Genomic DNA, 19,892 nt, shown 5'->3' with positions numbered 1-19,892 from the left:
TCCCCGTTTCCCAAACCTTGCCAGTCCTTTTCCTACAACCCTTCTTCTTCCCCCTCAACCCTTCTGCTAGGAGGAGAAATCACTGGCTCTGAAAGCTTGCACATTTCATTAAATTTTGTGTGTGTTTTCTCCTGCTGTTGTTTAATGAGTGAATTATATATCTACCCAGTATATAAAGTGTTATAATTGGTACAATAAGCTTATATATCATTGATGATAGTAGAAATATTTAATACTTGATGTAATCATAAACCTCAAACATGAGTAGACAAAGGCTGAACTTGCTTGTATCATTACTGTTCCATAATATCCCTTATTGAAAAGCAATAGATTAAAGGAAGAAGGGAAAAAGTAATTTTATTTGAGACACCCATATTCTGAAAGCCACTGAGGCAGGGTGTGGAACCTGATACTGGGCTGTAAGTGATAAAGACAAAGCAGCACAGTGTAAGAAGGAAGAGAGAAAAGAACAGTGTAAGATTATTACCCAGTATCAGGAGCTGATCAGTGATGTTGAAAAATGTGTGTTCAACCTAGTATTAGAGGATGCAGTAAGATCAATAACCACAAACCCAGGAGGCAATATTTATAATAGGCTTCTTCAAATTTTAACGTATGCAGATGATGTGGTAATAAGTGCCAGAAGTACAGAGGCACTTACATCAGCTTTGAAAAGTTTGAAGCCACTGCCAAGAACCTTGGTCTAAAAATTAGTGAGACAAAATCTAAGTACATGGTAACTGAGAGAGTTAGAAGAAACACAGATGAGCTCCAGTTGGAAGGGTACAGCTTCGGAAGAGTATACTGTTCTATATATCTTGGCTCAGTAATAACATCAGAAAACAAAGTGGAGGCAGATGTCACAAACTGAATTAAGGCTGCCAACAGATCATATAGACCACTCTACTCCATGCTCAAAAGTAAGAACCTAAGTAGGAAATTAAAGCTGACACTTTATAAAACAGTGATCAAACCAGTTCTTATGTATGGAAGTGAGGCACGGGTACTGACAGAGGCTTTGGAGAAGAAGCTAAGTATCTGAGATAGGAAAGTGATGAGGAAGATTTTTGGTCCTGTAAAAGGAGAAGTATGGAGAATTAGGACTAATGAAGAAGTAAGGTCTCTGTACAAAGAACCTGATTTTGTAATCTCATTCAAAATGGGAAGGCTAAGATGGCAAGGAAATGTCCAGCAGATGACAGAAGAAAGGCTCCTGAAGAAGCTGATGATGGGACATCCTGGTGGTAGAAAAAGGAGAGGATGACCACGTGTGAGATGGCTGGAAGATGTGGAAGCTAGCCTGAGAGCGGCGGGAGTAAGAAGGTGGCGCAGGCGTGCGGAAGACCAAAACAGACTGGAAGTCTGTGATTGAGGGGGCCATGCCTTGAAGGAAGGAAGGAAGTAAGAAAGAAAGAAAGATCACTGATGTTACAGAAGAAATTCTTTCCATGGAAAATAATCCAATTAAAGTATTTAATGCACACACCACTTCAGTAGATGGCACTATTTGTTACAACATCTCGGCATATATAAATTAACCTACCTCAGGGCTAACAAGTGATTGTAGTTTTACAGTGCAGTACTGTATTTAAACCAGAGATGTATGCTGGTAAGTTAATACTTTTGCCAGAATATTACTATTGAGAGACAAAATTTGAAACTGCAGTTTGCCTAATAGTTACCAGAGTGCAGCCCTTACAGTTGTATGGGTAAGCCTCTTGAATGCATGGTTAACCGCTGCCTCATCTGGCTGCTCAAATCCCGAGGTCACCTGAGTTGCTCCCAGTGCGGTTTCAGGCACCACCGTTCCACGCTTGTCAGCTTAACTCTACTGGAGACGGCGATACAGGAGCCCTTCTTACGCCAAAGCCATTTGGTTTTTGTGTTTTTTGACCTCAAAACAGCATACAATACTACGTGGAGGTACAGAGTCCTTCGCCAACTATGTGGATGTCTGCCCCCTTCTTATCCAATCCTTTCTCAAGGATCGGTGTTTTTGATATCGCAATGGCGATGCCTTGTCTCACTGCTCTGTTCAAGAAAATGGGGTCCTCCTAGGCAGTGTCCTCAGTGTCACATTGTCTGCCATCAGTATTAACGGCATTTCCTCCGCATTCATTAGCCCTGTCAATTTCTCTTTGTTTTGTGGATGATTTTGCAATCTTTTATTCTGCCTCTGATCTTACGATGACGACAAGGCAGCTACAGCTAACCATTAGAAGGCTGGAAACCTGCGACAGGACAGCTGGTTTTTGTTTCTCACTAGAGAAGACTACATGTGTCAGTTTTAACCATTCTCATCGAAGTTTTAACCAACCAGTACTCACAGCGGGGGACAATATTTTACGTTTTCAAAAAATTGTGTGTTTTCTGGGTTTATTACTTGAGTCGAAATTAAATTGGCTCACACACCTGAAAGAATTATGAATAAAGAGCTTCCAGTCATTGAATATTTTGAAATTCCTTAGTGGAAAAACATGGGGAGCTGACAGGTCCTGCCTCCTGCAGTTTTACAGGGCATTTGTTCGATCACATTTAGATTATGGCAGCGTGATCTACGGATCAGCCCCTACATGCTATCTCAAGATGTTTGATGCTGTGCACCATGGGGGCATTTGGGTATTGATTGGAACCTTTTGGGCCAACCCCAGTTCAGAGTCTGTGTGCAGAGGCTGGTGAACCAAAACTCTGGATTTGGTGATGTATCCTTTTGGCTCTACAGGTACTGAAAGTCTCAGCGTCTCCAGTCATTGGCATATAATGCAGTGTTCCAACCCACCTTTTAACAGCTGCTCAGGAATCAGCGCCATGTGACCAAGCGATCTGGAATACGTGCTACAGACTGTCTCAAGGATCTGTATCTATTTGGCATCAACATACACTACTAGGGATGGAATGTGTTGCGACCTTGATGTATTCAGAGACCCAATGTGATTTTAAGCTCTATACAGTACAAGAAAATTAGTACTAAAGATTATGTTTTTACAACTCTCTTTACATCCATTTTAAGTATATGCCACAGTTTTATCATTGTTTATACAGATGCATCCCAGCAAGAGACTTACTTCTGTTATTCTGTTGTTTTTCCTGATAGGGTTCCAGAACAATTTACAAATTATGATGCAGAATTATATGGAATTCTGATTGCACTGTAGAGGGTTCACAGACATCACCTTACATGCTTAGTGCCCTACAAGCACTTCACCGAATGTATCCAGTAGACCAGCTGATTCATCTCTCTCCCCCCCTGTGGGTCCGGGGATTAGAATAGGCCCGCGGTATTCCTGCCTGTCGTAAGAGGCGACTAAAAGGAGTCCATCCCCCTCACGGGGGTAGTTCGCGCCTGCGTCCGGAGACGGACGGTTCCACGACCTATCATCGTGGTCCTTTTGGTTTTTTCACTTCTCGTTTCTTCCTTCCTTTTGTTGGTTCCTTTATTTGCTCTTCTCCACCTCACTGTCTTCCTTACTCTTTCCCTTGCCTTCTCCTTGCCTTCTCATTGCCTTTTTCTCCTTGCCTTCTCATTGCCTTCTTCCCCTTGCTTTCTCATTGCCTTCTTCTCCTTGCCTTCTCTGGTCTCCGCCTCGGCGTTTGAGACAGTCTGTCCTCTTTCTCCCTCTCTCTCTTCTTTTTCCTCTTCTTCCTTCCTCCCTGTGCGTGCCTGAAGGCCGACCCACGCGTTCGCACGCGTAGCCGGTGACGGGGTAACGCGTAAGTCCCCGCCCTGGGTAGACATGTAAGGCACGCGCGTACCCCCTGGTAAAGGCCAGGCCCGGGGAGGGGTGATTGCCTGAGCTGATACCTTCTGACCATGCCGATTGGTCCCTCCGTCTGTTTCTCGGGAGGTGTGACCTGAGGTGTAAACATTCACCTAAGGCGGGAGTGCCCTCTGAGAGGGTCCCCACAAGGAAGGAGCGCGCCATCGGAGACACTGGCAATCATGGGGGATTCCTCCGCAATGGATTCTACTCCATCTCTTTCGACTTCGACCCAAAAACGGAAACGTGACCAGCCAACAGTGACAAAAGTACTACCGCCTGCCCCACAGTTCCTCGTAGTTTCTCGAACTGAGGACGGAAAGGATTTTTCTTCTGTCAACCCTTTCGTTATTCAGAAGGGCGTAGATGCCATAGCCGGATCTGTCAAATCCTGTACCAGGTTGCGTAACGGCACCTTATTACTAGAAACTGAGAATGCCTTTCAGGCACAAAAACTGCTTCGGGCCACCCTCCTGTACACGTTCCCTGTCCGGGTGGAGGCCCACCGAACTTTGAATTCGTCTCGTGGTGTGGTCTATACTGGCTCCCTCGACGGATTGACTGACGAGGAGCTTCAATCATTCCTCGCTGAGCAGGGCGTGACGGCTGTCCATAGGGTCATGAAAAAGGTCAACAATGACCTTGTACCGACCCGGACAATTTTCTTGACCTTCGATAGTGTTAAGCTGCCATCGCGCATCAAGGCGGGCTACGAGGTTATTTCTGTTCGCCCCTATATCCCGACACCTACGCGCTGCTACCAGTGTCAGCGTTTCAATCACACTCGACAGTCTTGTTCCAATGCGGCTAAATGTGTCACCTGTGGCAGGGATGCCCATGAGGGTGACTGTCCACCTCCGTCTCCTCGTTGTGTGAACTGTCAGGGTGACCATGCCGCATCCTCCCGCGACTGTCCTGTCTATAAGGAAGAACGCTGTATCCAGGAAATTCGGGTCAAAGAGAAAGTGTCCACCTCGGCTGCTCGCAAGCTATTGGCTAGTAGGAAGCCCACGCTGCTCCCAGCGGGGAAATACAGTACTGTCCTCGCCTCTCCTCGGACTACCCGGGAGGTAGCAACCCAGACATGCGATCTGACCTTCAGCACCACGGTCGTCCGTTCGGCCAGTGCTAAGATCGCGCGGTCGACGTCTCCTCTTCCTCCCATCACCCCACAGACACGAGCACCTTCTTCAGCTTCTGCTAAGACGAAGACACCGAAGTCAGATGCACGGGCCTTCAAGAAGGAACCATCCCGTGCAGACTTCCTCCGTAGCTCGACCTCCCAGCCTTCGACCGGTACTTCCACTACACGTCCTTCCAAAAAGGCGCATAGGAAGCACAGTTCTCCTTCCCCGCCACGGCGCATTTCTTCTCTTGCGCCACCCAGCGGCTGCCGCCCCAGGCCGTCATCCGTTTCGCCTGGCCGCACCGCTGGTCGCCGTACATCTGGCCGTTCACTGGCGGAGGAAGCTCCCCCTCCCGGCCATCCTCCCGAGATGGCCGATGACCCTATAGACCCAATGGACGATGACTGTCCGCCTACTGATAGCGGCGGCAGTGCTCGCTCGAAGCCAGGCCCTAAGCGGCCTTCGAGGTGACCACTTCTCTCATCTTTCTTTTCTTACGATGGCACTTATTCACTGGAATATTCGCAGCATTCGCTCCAACCGAGAGGACTTGAAGTTGCTGCTCCGCTTGCACCGTCCGCTTGTCGTAGCCCTCCAGGAAACGAAGCTACGCCCATGCGATCAAATTGCCTTGGCACACTACACCTCTGTGCGTTTTGACCTACCCCCTGTGGTAGGTATCCCAGCTCATGGAGGGGTTATGTTGCTGGTCCGGGATGATATTTACTACGATCCCATCACGTTGCACACCGGCCTGCAGGCAGTTGCCATCCGCATTACTCTCCCCACTTTTACGTTTTCCTTTTGTACCGTTTACACTCCATCGTCATCTGCCGTTACCAGGGCAGACGTGATGCAACTTATTGCTCAGCTACCTGCACCATTTTTGTTAACTGGAGACTTCAATGCCCACCATCCCCTTTGGGGCTCTCCAGCATCCTGCCCGAGGGGCTCCTTGTTAGCAGACCTTTTCAACCAGCTCGATCTTGTCTGCCTCAATACTGGCGCCCCTACTTTTCTTTCGGACACATCTCACACCTATTCCCATTTAGACCTCTCTATATGTACTCCCCAACTTGCACGCCGGTTTGAGTGGTATGCACTTTCTGATACATATTCGAGCGACCACTTCCTGTGTGTTATCCATCTCCTGCAGCATACCCCCTCTCCGTGCTTCTCTAATTGGACCATCTCCAAGGCAGACTGGGGGCTCTTCTCTTCCAGGGCGACCTTTCAGGATCAAACCTTTACAAGCTGCGATCGTCAGGTCGCACACCTCACGGAAGTCATTCTCGCTGCTGCTGAATATTCTATCCCTCACCCTCCTTCTTCTCCACGTCGCGTACCGGTCCCCTGGTGGACCGCAGCATGTAGAGACGCTTTACGTGCTCGTCGACGTGCTTTACGCACTTTTAAACGCCACCCTACAGTGGCGAATTGTATCAATTATAAAAGATTACGTGCTCAGTGTCGTCGTATTATCAAAGAAAGCAAGAAAGCCAGCTGGGCTGCTTTCACAAGCACCTTCAACAGTTTTACTCCTTCTTCTGTTGTCTGGGGTAGCCTGCGCCGGCTATCTGGCACTAAGGTCCACTCACCAGTTTCTGGCTTGAAGGTCGCGAATGACGTCCTTGTGGCCCCTGAGGCTGTCTCCAATGCCTTCGGCCGCTTTTTCGCAGAGGTTTCGAGCTCCGCTCATTACCACCCTGCCTTCCTCCCCCGCAAACAGGCAGAGGAGGCTAGGCCACCTAACTTCCGCTCCTCGACTTGTGAAAGTTATAATGCCCCATTCACCATGCGGGAACTCGAAAACGCACTTGGCCGATCACGGTCCTCTGCTCCAGGGCCAGATTCTATTCATATTCAGATGCTGAAGAACCTTTCTCCTGCGGGTAAAGGTTTTCTTCTTCGTACATACAATCGCATCTGGATTGAGGGACATGTTCCCGCATGCTGGCGCGAGTCTATTGTTGTCCCGATTCCTAAGCCGGAGAAGGACAAGCACTTGCCTTCCAGTTATCGACCTATCTCGCTTACCAGCTGTGTCTGTAAAGTGATGGAGCGAATGGTTAACTCTCGATTGGTTTGGCTGCTCGAGTCTCGACGCCTACTTACCAATGTACAATGTGGATTTCGTAGGCGCCGCTCTGCTGTTGACCATCTGGTTACCTTGTCGACCTTCATTATGAATAATTTCTTGCGGAAGCGCCCGACCGCGGCTGTCTTCTTTGATTTGGAGAAGGCTTACGACACCTGTTGGAAGGCGGGCATCCTCCGCACCATGCATACATGGGGCCTTCGCGGTCGCCTCCCTCTTTTTATTCGTTCCTTTTTAATGGATCGACAGTTCAGGGTACGTGTGGGTTCTGTCCTGTCCGACACCTTTCACCAGGAGAATGGGGTGCCACAGGGCTCAGTTTTGAGCGTCGCTCTCTTCGCCATCGCGATCAATCCAATAATGGATTGCCTCCCAGCTGATGTATCAGGCTCCCTTTTCGTGGACGATTTTACCATCTATTGCAGCTCGCAGTGTACACGTGTCCTGGAGCGCTGTCTTCAGCGTTCTCTTGACCGTCTTTACTCCTGGAGTGTCGCCAATGGCTTCCGTTTTTCTGCCGAGAAGACGGTCTGTATTAACTTCTGGCGATACAAAGAGTTTCTCCCACCGTCCTTAAGACTCGGTCCCGTTGCTCTCCCAATCGTGGAGACAACCAAATTTTTAGGCCTTACATTTGACAGGAAACTTAGCTGGTCTCCACATGTGTCATATTTGGCCGCCCGTTGTACCCGTTCTTTAAATGTCCTCCGTGTTCTCAGTGGTCTGTCGTGGGGAGCGGATCGAACCGTCCTACTTTGTCTATATCGGTCGATCGTCCGCTCCAAGCTGGATTATGGGAGCTTCGTATACTCCTCTGCACGGCCATCCATCTTACGCCGCCTCAACTCCATACAACATCGGGGTTTACGACTTGCGATCGGAGCATTTTATACCAGTCCCGTAGAGAGTCTTCATGCTGACGCTGGCGAATTGCCACTCACCTACCGGCGCGATATACTGCTTTGTCGGTATGCCTGTCGGCTACTGTCAATGCCCGACCATCCGTCTTATCGTTCCTTTTTTGACGACTCTCTTGACCGTCAATACGGGTTGTATGTCTCTGCCCTGCTACCCCCTGGCGTTCGCTTTCGTCGCCTCCTTCAACACCTTACTTTTTCCCTCCCTGCAACCTTTCGAGTGGGCGAGAGCCGCACGCCACCTTGGCTCCAGGCTCAGGTCCGCGTTCACCTTGACCTCAGCTCGCTCCCAAAAGAGGTCACCCCCGGTTCGGTCTACCACTCCCGTTTTTTGGAACTTCGTTCGAAGTTCATCGACATGACTTTCATTTATACAGATGGCTCTAAGACCAATGACGGGGTCGGGTGTTCCTTTATTGTCGGGGCACAAAGTTTCAAATACCGTCTCCATGGCCATTGTTCGGTCTTCACAGCTGAGCTCTTTGCCCTCTACCAGGCTGTTCTTTACATCTGCCGCCACCGACATTCTGCTTATGTCATCTGCTCAGATTCCCTGAGCGCCATCCAGAGCCTCAGTGATCCGTACCCGGTTCACCCTTTCGTACACCGGATCCAACGCTCTCTTCAGCAGCTGGTGGACGTCGGTTCTCCAGTTAGCTTTATGTGGGTTCCGGGCCATGTCGGTATCCCTGGGAACGAAGCTGCAGATGCCGCGGCCAAGGCTGCGGTCCTCCAGCCTCGAACAGCTTCTTGTTGCGTCCCTTCGTCCGATTTTAGCAGGGTGATTTGTCGGCGCATCTTATCTCTGTGGCATGCCGATTGGGCTGCACTTACCGACAACAAGCTTCGGGCCTTAAAACCTCTTCCCGTGGCTTGGACGTCCTCCTCACGCCCTTCTCGGCGGGAGGAGGTCGTTTTAGCCCGGTTAAGAATTGGACACTGCCGGTTCAGCCATCGCCATCTGCTGACGGCTGCGCCGGCGCCGTTCTGCCCATGTGGGCACTTGCTGACGGTTAGACACATTTTAATGTCCTGTCCAGATCTTAACACACTGCGCCTCGATCTTAACCTGCCAAATACTTTCGATGCCATTTTAGCGGATGACCCACGAGCAGCTGCTCGTGTTCTTCGTTTTATCAATTTGACACACCTCGCTAAGGACATTTGATGATGCTGTTTTTTAATCCTATGCCTGTCAGTCTGTCTTTTATCGTGTTTTCCCTTTTAGTTGTTGTGGTCAACTTGTGCCTCGCGGTGCATTCTTAGAGTAGTCAGGGCGCTAATGACCATTGAAGTTGTGCGCCCTAAAACCACAAAAAAAAAAAATGATTCATCTCATCCATGACTCCTTACAGCAGCTCCAACACCTTGGCAAGGTGGTTATCTTTTGCTGGGTACCTGGCCACATTGGGATACAGGGGAAAAGACACGGCCGACAAGAAAGCTTGTAGGGATGGTGCTGCCCATCAGTGTCCCATTCCATTGCACACCATCTTCTAATTTTGTGACAGATGCATAATGCATCAGTGGGTGACTGAATGGTTGCTAGGGACAGAAAGTAAACTGCAGTCGCTCAGATCGACCATACAGGCATGGCCAACTTCTTGTCAGCCTCACCACTGGAAGGAGGTTCTGCTTACTAGACTGCATGTCAAACATGTGGCCTTTAACACGTGGCTTCCTCCTTTGGCAGGAGAATCCACCACTCTGTGAAGTTTATGGTGTTCCACTTTCAATTCAGCATATTTTGGCAATGTGTATCTTACATGTGCCATGAAAAGTATCTGGACATCTGGGTGAAAATGACTTAAAAGTTCGTGGCGCCCTCCATCGGTAATGCTGGAATTCAATATGGTGTTGGCCCATCCTTATGGAGTGCTGCACTGAGGAGAGGTGTTGGCGTTTGTCGGTGAGGCCTGGCACGAAGTAGGCATTCCAAAACATCCCAAAGGTGTTCTGTAGGATTCAGGTCAGGACTCTGTGCAGGCCAGTCCATTACAGGAATGTTATTGTCAGGTAACCACTCCACCACAGGCTGTGTTTTATGAACAGGTGCTCGATCGTGTTGAAAGATGCAGTCGCCATCCCCAAATTGCTCTTCAACAGTGGGAATCAAGAAGGTGCTTAAAACATCAATGTAGGCCTGTGCTTTGATAGTGTCACACAAAGCAATAAGGGGGTGCAAGCCCTCTCCATGCGAAACACGACCACGCCATAACACCACCGCCTCCGAATTTTACTGTTGGTACAACGCACGCTGGCAGGTGACGTTCACCGGATCTTGATGCGGTTTGGAATTCCTGTGTGACGGTCTGGATAGATGTCTGCCTATTCCTTACAGACTTGTACTCTAATGTACTCTTTTAAAATAAATAAATACCCAGAGTTTGTGTGTTATTTTGACAGAGTGCAAGCATTTTGATCTGCCTAAAGCACCTTGAATGATCACCACTCTCATACTCTTAATTGCTACATTGAAGTGTCTTGCTACCTCAGGCAAATAGGAAGTTAAGGATATAAACAAACAACTGTTCTAATAGAAGTAGGATACATTTATTGGGCTTCTGATAGCTGACATTTTCTTTTCAGAACAAGAACTGAAATATCAGGCATCAAAGTGTTCACAGTGTTAAGGTGGTGGCTGCTTTTCATTGTTGCATCCTAAAAAAAAAAATCATTCCTTGGTTTCCGACAGTGTCATGAAAAGGCTAGAGTACTACACACCACATAGCGGCTATGTTGAGTCCAAGGCAGGCACAACAAAAGGACTTTTAAACAAGTGAGCTTTTCGCCAAAAGACCTTCTTCTACAGTAGAGAAATCATTCATGCAAGCACAAAATGCGCGCGTGCCCACACACACGGCTTCATACACGCCCACACACACACACACACACACACACACACACACACACACACACACACACACACACACACACACACCACGCGCCCCCACACACGCGCCCACACACACACGCGCCCACACACACACGCGCCCACACACACACGCGCCCACACACACACGCGCCCACACACACACGCGCCCACACACACACGCGCCCACACACACACGCGCCCACACACACACGCGCCCACACACACACGCGCCCACACACACACGCGCCCACACACACACGCGCCCACACACACACGCGCCCACACACACACGCGCCCACACACACACGCGCCCACACACACACACACGCCCACACACACACACACACGCGCACCCACACACACACACGCGCACCCACACACACACACACGCGCACCCACACACACACACGCGCACCCACACACACACACGCGCACCCACACACACACACGCGCACCCACACACACACACACACACACACACACACACACACACACACACGCGCACCCACACACACACACACACACACACACACACACACACACACACACAGTGTCTCTGGCTTTCGAGTACAGACTAAACAGTTGCACATGATGGGAGAAGCAACATGGGTGGGGGGGGGGGGGGGGTATGGAGGAGGTTGATCCTGGTGGAGATAGGGTAGGGCAGCTAGGTGCAATTGGGAGGGTAGGTGGGGGACGAGAGGTGGGAGAAGGCAGAAAAGGAGAAAGTAAGAAGATTGTGCATGCATTGGTTGAATAGAAGGCTATGTAGTGTTGGGGTGGGAGCAGGGAAGGGGATAGGAGGGTGAAGGACAGTGGTTAATGAACGTTGAGGCCAGGGGTTACAGGAATGTAGCATATATTGGAGAGGAAGGAGCCAGAAGGCACAGGCTGTGAAACAATCACTGAAGTTAAGAATGTTATGTTGGACAGCAACTGGGAGGTCCAGCTGACTCTCAGCCACAGTTTGTGAGTGGCCACTCATGCAGATAAGACAGCTTGTTGGTTGTCATACCCACATAGAACAGAGCACAGTGGTTGCAGCTTAGCTTTTACATCACACTACTGCTTTCATAGGTGATATTCCAATATTTCTTAACCTCATACCTTGCCTCACCATCATTCCCCATATCCTTCAACATACTAGGTAACCTTACATCTGCAGAAAGAACTGCAGTCCACCATCTAAAACCTGTCCCGACTTAATATCAGATTTGTTCACCTACTAACCCTGCCACAGTGAACCCATTCCAAATATCCAACAGGACCTCCAGTCTCTCCTCAAATTCTCAGGCCTGTTGCAGAACCTCTCCCCATAGTTAGTCCACCTCCCTGCCCCCCCCCCTCCCCCCACATCAATACATCTCCCTGTACTCCTACCTTTTATATGCTTCCTAAAGTCCATAAACTGACCACCCAGGAAACACTATTGTTTGTTTGCTGTGCCTCCACGTAGAGAATCCCTGCTCTCATAGACCAACACCCGAACCTACTCTCCTACATAAGACACACACCTTTTCCTCCACCGACACTCCACAGTTCCTGATCCTTCAACACACAGTACCCTACTCTTCATTATTGATGCCATCTGCCTTTAAACTAATGTTTCTAATGTCCGTGGCCCTATCACTGTTGAATATTACCTTTCACAGTGCCTGATGGATTCTCAATCTACAACCTCCTTCCTTATCACTTTGACCAACTGTATCCTCACCCCCACAATTACTTCACCTTTGAAGGCATCACCTAGAAACATGTTCATGGTACAGCAGTGGGCACACACATGGCACCATCCTATGTCTACCTACTCATGGGCCATCTAGAGGACACTTTCCTAATCAGCCAGAATTCTAAATCCCTCACGTAGTTCAGATTCATTGATGACATCTTAATGATCTGTATCAAGGGTGAGGACACCCTATACATATTCTTCCAGAACCTCAGCACTTTGTCCCCCATTTACCTCACCTGGTCCTCCTCAACACAAGAAGCCACCTTCTTTGATGTTGACCACCACCTCAAAGATGGCTTTCATTTCGACAGCTGCCACCCATTCCATATGAAGTAGTCCCTTCCATACAGCTTAACCACCCATGGCTGTCGCATCTGTAGTGATGAGCAGTTCCTCTTCAAATATGCCAAGGACTTCACTGAGGCCATCATAGACTGAAATTCTGAAATTACCCCCCCCCCCTCTTCCCCCCCACCCTCACCACCACCACCACCACCATTGTACAGAAACAGATCTCCTGTGCCTTATCTCTCCAATCACCCACTACCTCCTAAAGCCCCCACTGTCCTGCCACAAAGGAGCATTCCCCTTGTGGCTCAATACTACCCAGGACTGGAGCAACCAAATCACATTCTCCACCAGGGTTTCAGCTACCTCTCGTTATGCCCTGAAATGCAGAATATCGTACCCACTACCTTCCCCACCCCTCCCGCAGTGCCACAGCAGTATTCTACTGCCTAATAAACATACACAACATCTCATCCATATCTACTCCACCCCTACTTCCATCTCCTTGCATCATGGATCATATTCCTGTAATAGACCGGAAAGCAGTTGTAATATCAACAAGCTATGTTGCAACCACTGTGCTGCATTCTACGTGGGCACGACAACCAACAAGCTGTCTGTCCGCATAAATGGTCACTGACAGATTGGCCAAGTGACAGCTGGACCACCCAATTGCTGAGCACACTGTCCAACTCAACGTTCCTCACTTCCGTGGCAGCTTCACAGCCTGTGTCATCTGGATGCTCCCTACCAACATGAGCTTTTCTGAAATGTTCAGGTGGGAAATCTCCCTGCAATACATCCTGTGTTCTCATAACCTCTTGGCCTTCATTGGTTACTGTCCTTCACCTACCTATCCCCTTCGCTGTTCCCACTCCAGCACTACACAGTGTTGTGTTCACCAATGCACCCACAGTCTTTTTACCTCTCTCCTGTTCCACTTTCCCCCACCCCAACCCATCTAACCTCCCGACTGCACTTAGGTGCCATACTTTGTCTCGATCCTGTCCCGTATGCTCCCACAGGCAGCAGTTTACTGTCTCACACCCCTACCCTGCTATACTTACCCATCCTTCCATCTGTCACCCACAGTGCTTCTCGAATCGTGCATGTGCTCACAGACCGGCCTCGGCAGCCAGAGGCAGTAGTGTGTGTGTGTGTGTGTGTGTGTGTGTGTGTGTGTGTGTGTTTTATGCCTTTTCTTTTGGCCAAAATCTCACTTGTTTAGCAGTCTTTTTGTTGTGGCTGTCTGCAACTTAACATCTGCCCCATATAATGAGTAACAATCTGCCCTTTACATAACATTGTCATTGTTCCATCCTGGATTTCCATCATTCCATTCCATGGTTGTTATCCTTTTCATTACATCTACATCTATACTCCGGAAGCCACCCAACGGTGTGTGGCGGAAGGCACTTTACGTGCCACTGTCATTACCTCCCTTTTCTGTTCCAGTCGCGTATGGTTCGCGGGAAGAACGACTGTCAGAAAGCCTCCGTGCATGCTCGAATTTCTCTAATTTTACATTCGTGATCTCCTCGGGAGGTATAAGTAGGGGCAAGCAATATATTTGATACCTCATCCAGAAACGCACCCTCTCGAAACCTGGCAAGCAAGTTACACCGCGATGCGAGCGCCCCTCTTGCAGAGTCTGCCACTTGAGTTTGCTAAACAACTCCGTAACGCCATCACGGTTACCAAATAATCCTGTGACGAAATGCGCCGCTCTTCTTTGGATCTTCTCTATCTCCTCCGTTAACCCGATCTGGTACGGATCCCACACTGGTGAGCAATACTCAAGTATAGGTCGAACGAGTGTTTTGTAAGCCACCTCCTTTGTTGATTGACTACATTTTCTAAGGACTCTCACAATGAATCTCAACCTGGTACCCGCCTTACCAACAATTAATTTTATATGATCATTCCACTTCAAATCGTCCCGCACTCCTACTCCCAGATATTTTACAGAAGCAACTGCTACCAGTGTTTGTTCCGCTATCATATAATCATACAATAAAGGATCCTTCTTTTTATGTATTCGCAATACATTACATTTGTCTATGGTAAGGGTCAGTTGCCACTCCCTGCACTAAGTGCCTATCCGCTGCAGATCTTCCTGCACTTTGCTACAATTTTCTAATGCTGCAACTTCTCTGTATGCTACAGCATCATCTGCGAAAAGCCGCATGGAACTTCCGACGCTCTCTACTAGGTCATTTATATATATTGTGAAAAGAAGTGGTCCCATAACACTCCCCTGTGGCACTCCAGAGGTTACTTTAACGTCTGTAGACGTCTCTCCATTGATAACAACATGATGTGTTCTGTTTGCTAAAAACTCTTCAATCCACCCACACAGCTGGTCTGATATTCCTTAGGCTCTTACTTTGTTTATCAGGCGTCAGTGCGGAACTGTATCGAACGCCTTCTGGAAGTCAAGGAAAATAGCATCTACCTGGGAGCCTGTATCTAATATTTTCTGGGTGTCATGAACAAATAAAGCGAGTTGGGTCTCTCATGATCACTGTTTCCAGAATCCATGTTGATACCTACAGAGTAGATTCTGGGTTTCCAAAAATGACATGATACGTGAGCAAAAAACATGTTCTAAAATTCTACAACAGATAGACGTCAGAGATATAGGTCTATAGTTTTGCGCATCTTGTCGACGACCCTTCTTGAAGACTGGGACTACCTGTGCTCTTTTCCAATCATTTGGAACCTTCCATCCCTCTAGAGACTTGCGCTACACGGCTGTTAGAAGGGGGGGCAAGTTCTTTCGCGTACTCTGTGTAGAATCGAATTGGTATCCCATCAGGTCCAGTGGACTTTCCTCTGTTGAGTGATTCCAGTAGCTTTTCTATTCCTTGGGCACTTATTTCGATGTCAGCCATTTTTTCGTTTGTGCAAGGATTTAGAGAAGGAACTGCAGTGCGGTCTTCCTCTGTGAAACAGCTTTGGAAAAAGGTGTTTAGTATTTCAGCTTTGCGCGTGTCATCCTCTGTTTCAATGCCATTATCATCCCGGAGTGTCTGGATATGCTGTTTCGAGCCACTTACTGATTTAACGTAAGACCAGAACTTCCTAGGATTTTCTGTCAAGTCGGTGCATAGAATTTTACTTTCGAATTCACTGAACACTTCACGCATAGCCCTCCTTACGCTAACTTTGACATCGTTTAGCTTCTGTTTGTCTGAGAGGTTTTGGCTGCGTTTACACTTGGAGTGAAGCTCTCTTTGCTTTCGCAGTAGTTTCCTAACGGTGGGTTTTTCCTGTCCCTCACAGTTTTACTCGGCACGTACCTGTCTAAAACGCATTTTACGATTGCCTTGAACTTTTTCCATAAACACTCAACATTGTCAGTGTCGGAACAGAAATTTTCATTTTGATCTGCTAGGTAGTCTGAAATCTGCCTTCTATTACTCTTGCTAAACAGATAAGCCTACCTCCATTTTTTTATATTCCTATTAACTTCCATATTCAGGGATGCTGCAACGGCCTTATGATCACTGATTCCCTGTTCTGCACTTACAGAGTCGAAAAGTTTGGGTCTGTTTGTTATCAGTAGGTCCAAGATGTTATCTCCACGAGTCGGTTCTCTGTTTAATTGCTCGAGGTAATTTTCGGATAGTGCACTCAGTATAATGTCACTCGATGCTCTGTCCCTACCACCTGTCCTAAACATCTGAGTGTCCCAGTCTATATCTGGTAAATTTAAATCTCCACCGAAGACTATAACATGCTGTGAAAATTTATGTGAAATGTATTCCAAATTTTCTCAGTTGTTCTGCCACTAGTGCTGCTGAGTCGGGAGGTCGGTAAAAGGAGCCAACCATTAACCTAGCTCGGTTGTTGAGTGTAACCTCCACCCATAATAATTCACAGGAACTATCCACTTCTACTTCACTACAGGATAAACTACTACTAACAGCGACAAACACGCCACCACCGGTTGCATGCAACCTATCCTTTCTAAACACCGTCTGTGCCTTTGTAAAAATTTCGGCAGAATTTATCTCTGGCTTCAGCCAGCTTTCCGTACCTATAACGATTTCGGCTTCGGTGCTTTCTATCAGCGCTTCAAGTTCCGGTACTTTACCAATGCAGCTTCAACAGTTTACAATTACAATACCGATTGCTGCTTGGCCCCCGCATGTCCTGACTTTGCCCCGCACCATTTGACGCTGCTGCCCTTTCTGTACTTGCCTAAGGCCATCTAACCTAAAAAACCGCCCAGTCCACACCACACAACCCCTGCTACCCGTGTAGCTGCTTGCTGCGTGTAGTGGACTCCTGACGTATCCAGCGGAGCCCGAAACCCCACCACCCTATGGCGCAAGTCGAGGAATCTGCAGCCCACACAGTCGCAGAACCGTCTCAGCCTCTGAATCAGACCCTCCACTCGGCTCTGTACCAAAGGTCCGCAGTCAGTCCTGTCAACGATGCTGCAGATGGTGAGCTCTGCTTTCATCCCGCTAGCGAGACTGGCTGTCTTCACCAAATCAGATAGCCGCCGGAAGCCAGAGAGGATTTCCTCCGATCCATAGCGACACACATCATTGGTGCCGACATGAGCGACCACCTGCAGATGGGTGCACCCTGTACCCTTAATGGCATCCGGAAGGATCCTTTCCACATCTGGAATGACTCCCCCCGGTATGCACACGGAGTGCACATTCGTTTTCTTCCCCTTTCTTGCTGCCATATCCCTAAGGGGCCCCATTACGCGCCTGACGTTGGAGCTCCCAACTACCAGTAAGCCCACCCTCTGCGACCGCCCGGATCTTGTGGACTGAGGGGCAAACTCTGGAACATTATTGTGAAAAGCAGCTGAGAAGAATATGTAGACCCAAAAATCCACTTGATGTGTGTGGTATTTTTGTGCAGCCTGGTAAACATGTTTTCTGTAATAATGATACCACGATGAAAAAATTCCCCTTTTCTGGCTTTCAGTGTAGTTCAGTTTTGCAACCCTGTAACTTCTAACTGGACTGACTGACAGATCATCGGGTGAAACTGAAGAGTGCTGAATAATTTCATTTCCATTTCCAAAATGGTGAGCTCTCATAATCTTGTTTCAAATCGTGATAAGCTGCTTTGTCTTGGCTTGCCAAAATGGGTACCTTCAGGTAGTTTTAAAGGAGTCGTGCACATCTCTTATTAACTGCCCCTTGCCATGTAATGACAAATCAAAGTTGTTGAAATGGATTGTTATGTCACCTACAAATGCTATGTCTTATATCAATTTTAAATCTCTCAAAAAATGCATTTCTCCCTGTTTCATATAGAGAAAAAGAGATATTTTCTCACAAATAGGAAAGCTGGTGGTGAAACACCAGCAGTCTCTAAGCGATCACGAGCTCAATTCAACACACAGAAGTATGACCTCAAATCATTCCCGTCCCTGGCCACACCATGGGAGGAACGTCAGGCTAAGGATGGCAGCGGATCTTATTTGCCCCAGTACCTTGTATGTTCGAGAGCTGATGGGGAATCTTTCATGACAATGAAGCCTCAGTTTTTTGTTGAGAATTTAGAGGACAAGTTCGGGGAGATGGGGGGCTTATCAAAAATGAGATCTGGGTCAGTCTTGATCAAAACAGTATCCTCTGCCCAGTCACGGGAGTTACTCGCTTGTGACAAGCTGGGGGTGTTTCTGTAACCATCATGGCCCATAAGAGCTTAATTATGGTCCTGAGCATCATTTCACAGGGATCTTCTTTTGCAGTCTGACAATGAGCTGCACACCAATTTAGAGCGATGCTGTGTGCATTTCATCCGGCATGTCCACCAGGGTCCAAGGGATAATCAGGTTGCCACCGGTGCTTTCATCTTGGCCTTTGAGGGTGATACATGGCTCGAGAATGTCAAGGTGATGGTCTACTGCTGTGATGTAAAGCCCTATATCCCTTCCCCCGAAGCGGTGCTTTAAGTGCTGGAAGTTCAGCCATATGTCTTCCTGCTGTACTTCCAGCGTCACCTGACGAGATTGCGGACACCCATCACATCTCAATACTCTGTGCCCTGCCTCCCACCTGTGTCAACTGCTTAGAGCATAATTCGCCTTGCTCGCCAGGCTGCAGGATTCTCCAGAAAGAAAGGAAAATCATGAAAACCCTGGACCGACTGACCTAAACTGAGGCTAAGAGAAAATTTGAATGCATGCATCCTGTACGTATGACATCATCTTATGCAGCTGCTACAACAGTTCTGGCACCATCAGCTCCACCAGCCACAGTCACCTCTCAGAGCCAGATAACTACACCTGCTTCCTTGATGGCGGGGGGCATTTCCCTACCTGTTGCTCCCACACCAACTAATTCGGTAACCATCGAGGACGTCTGTCCCCACTTCTAAGCCGGAGAAGCGTAAGTCGTCTTCGGCTTCTCTTGCTAGGAAGGGGTCCCTTGGGTCACTCCCTCTCCAGGATTCTTCTGGTGGGAAAGACAACACCCACCAGTGGCTGAAGAGCCCAAAAGCAACTGGTCATAGGGCTTTACGCTCATCCTCAGTCTTGGAGACTGAGCCAGTGAAGTCCTCCCAGCAAGGGAAACCCAAGGAACAGCGAGAGAAATCCATAACGAAAACCCCTAAGACAAAGGAAATTGCGGTGGCACCCACACCACCGCTACCTACAAGCTCTGCGGCTGAGGACGGAGTGGAGATTTTGGCGTCCGCTGAGGACCTAGATCTCGCCAGACTCTCGGACACAATGGATATGGACTGCTCAGGCAATAAATCGGTGGCAGCAGGTGACTCTGAGGCGTAAACTGCCTCATTGTATGTTCCATGCCTTCTCAGTCTCATGATGTCATCCTCCAGTGGAATTGTGGCGGTTTTTTCTACTGCCTGGCTGAGCTACGGCAACTGTTAAGCTTTACACTTGCTTTCTGCATTGCCCTCCAGGAAAATGGTTCTCAACAATGCGACCCCTGCCCTCCGCGGCTATAAGGGATATTACACAGGAACCGTAGTGACTATAATAGAGCGTCAGGTGGAGTTTGCGTTTATGTCCTAAACTCAGCTGTAAGGAACATGTGCCCCCTTCAAACCCCTCTTGGCGCTGCGGCTGTCAGAATAAGGACAACACAGAAAAT

General features: G+C 48.4%; 1 protein-coding gene across 1 annotated transcript in view; it reads left to right on the top strand.

Moving 5' to 3' along the window:
- The window catches only part of LOC124612896, a 155,554-nt gene that overhangs the window by 118,539 nt on the left and 17,123 nt on the right, over nucleotides 1-19,892 (top strand). The window lies entirely within an intron of this gene.

This window comes from Schistocerca americana, chromosome 4 (genome assembly GCF_021461395.2).
Source record: "Schistocerca americana isolate TAMUIC-IGC-003095 chromosome 4, iqSchAmer2.1, whole genome shotgun sequence".
NCBI lineage: Eukaryota > Metazoa > Arthropoda > Insecta > Orthoptera > Acrididae > Schistocerca > Schistocerca americana.
This window is presented reverse-complemented; position numbering and strand designations above follow the sequence as displayed.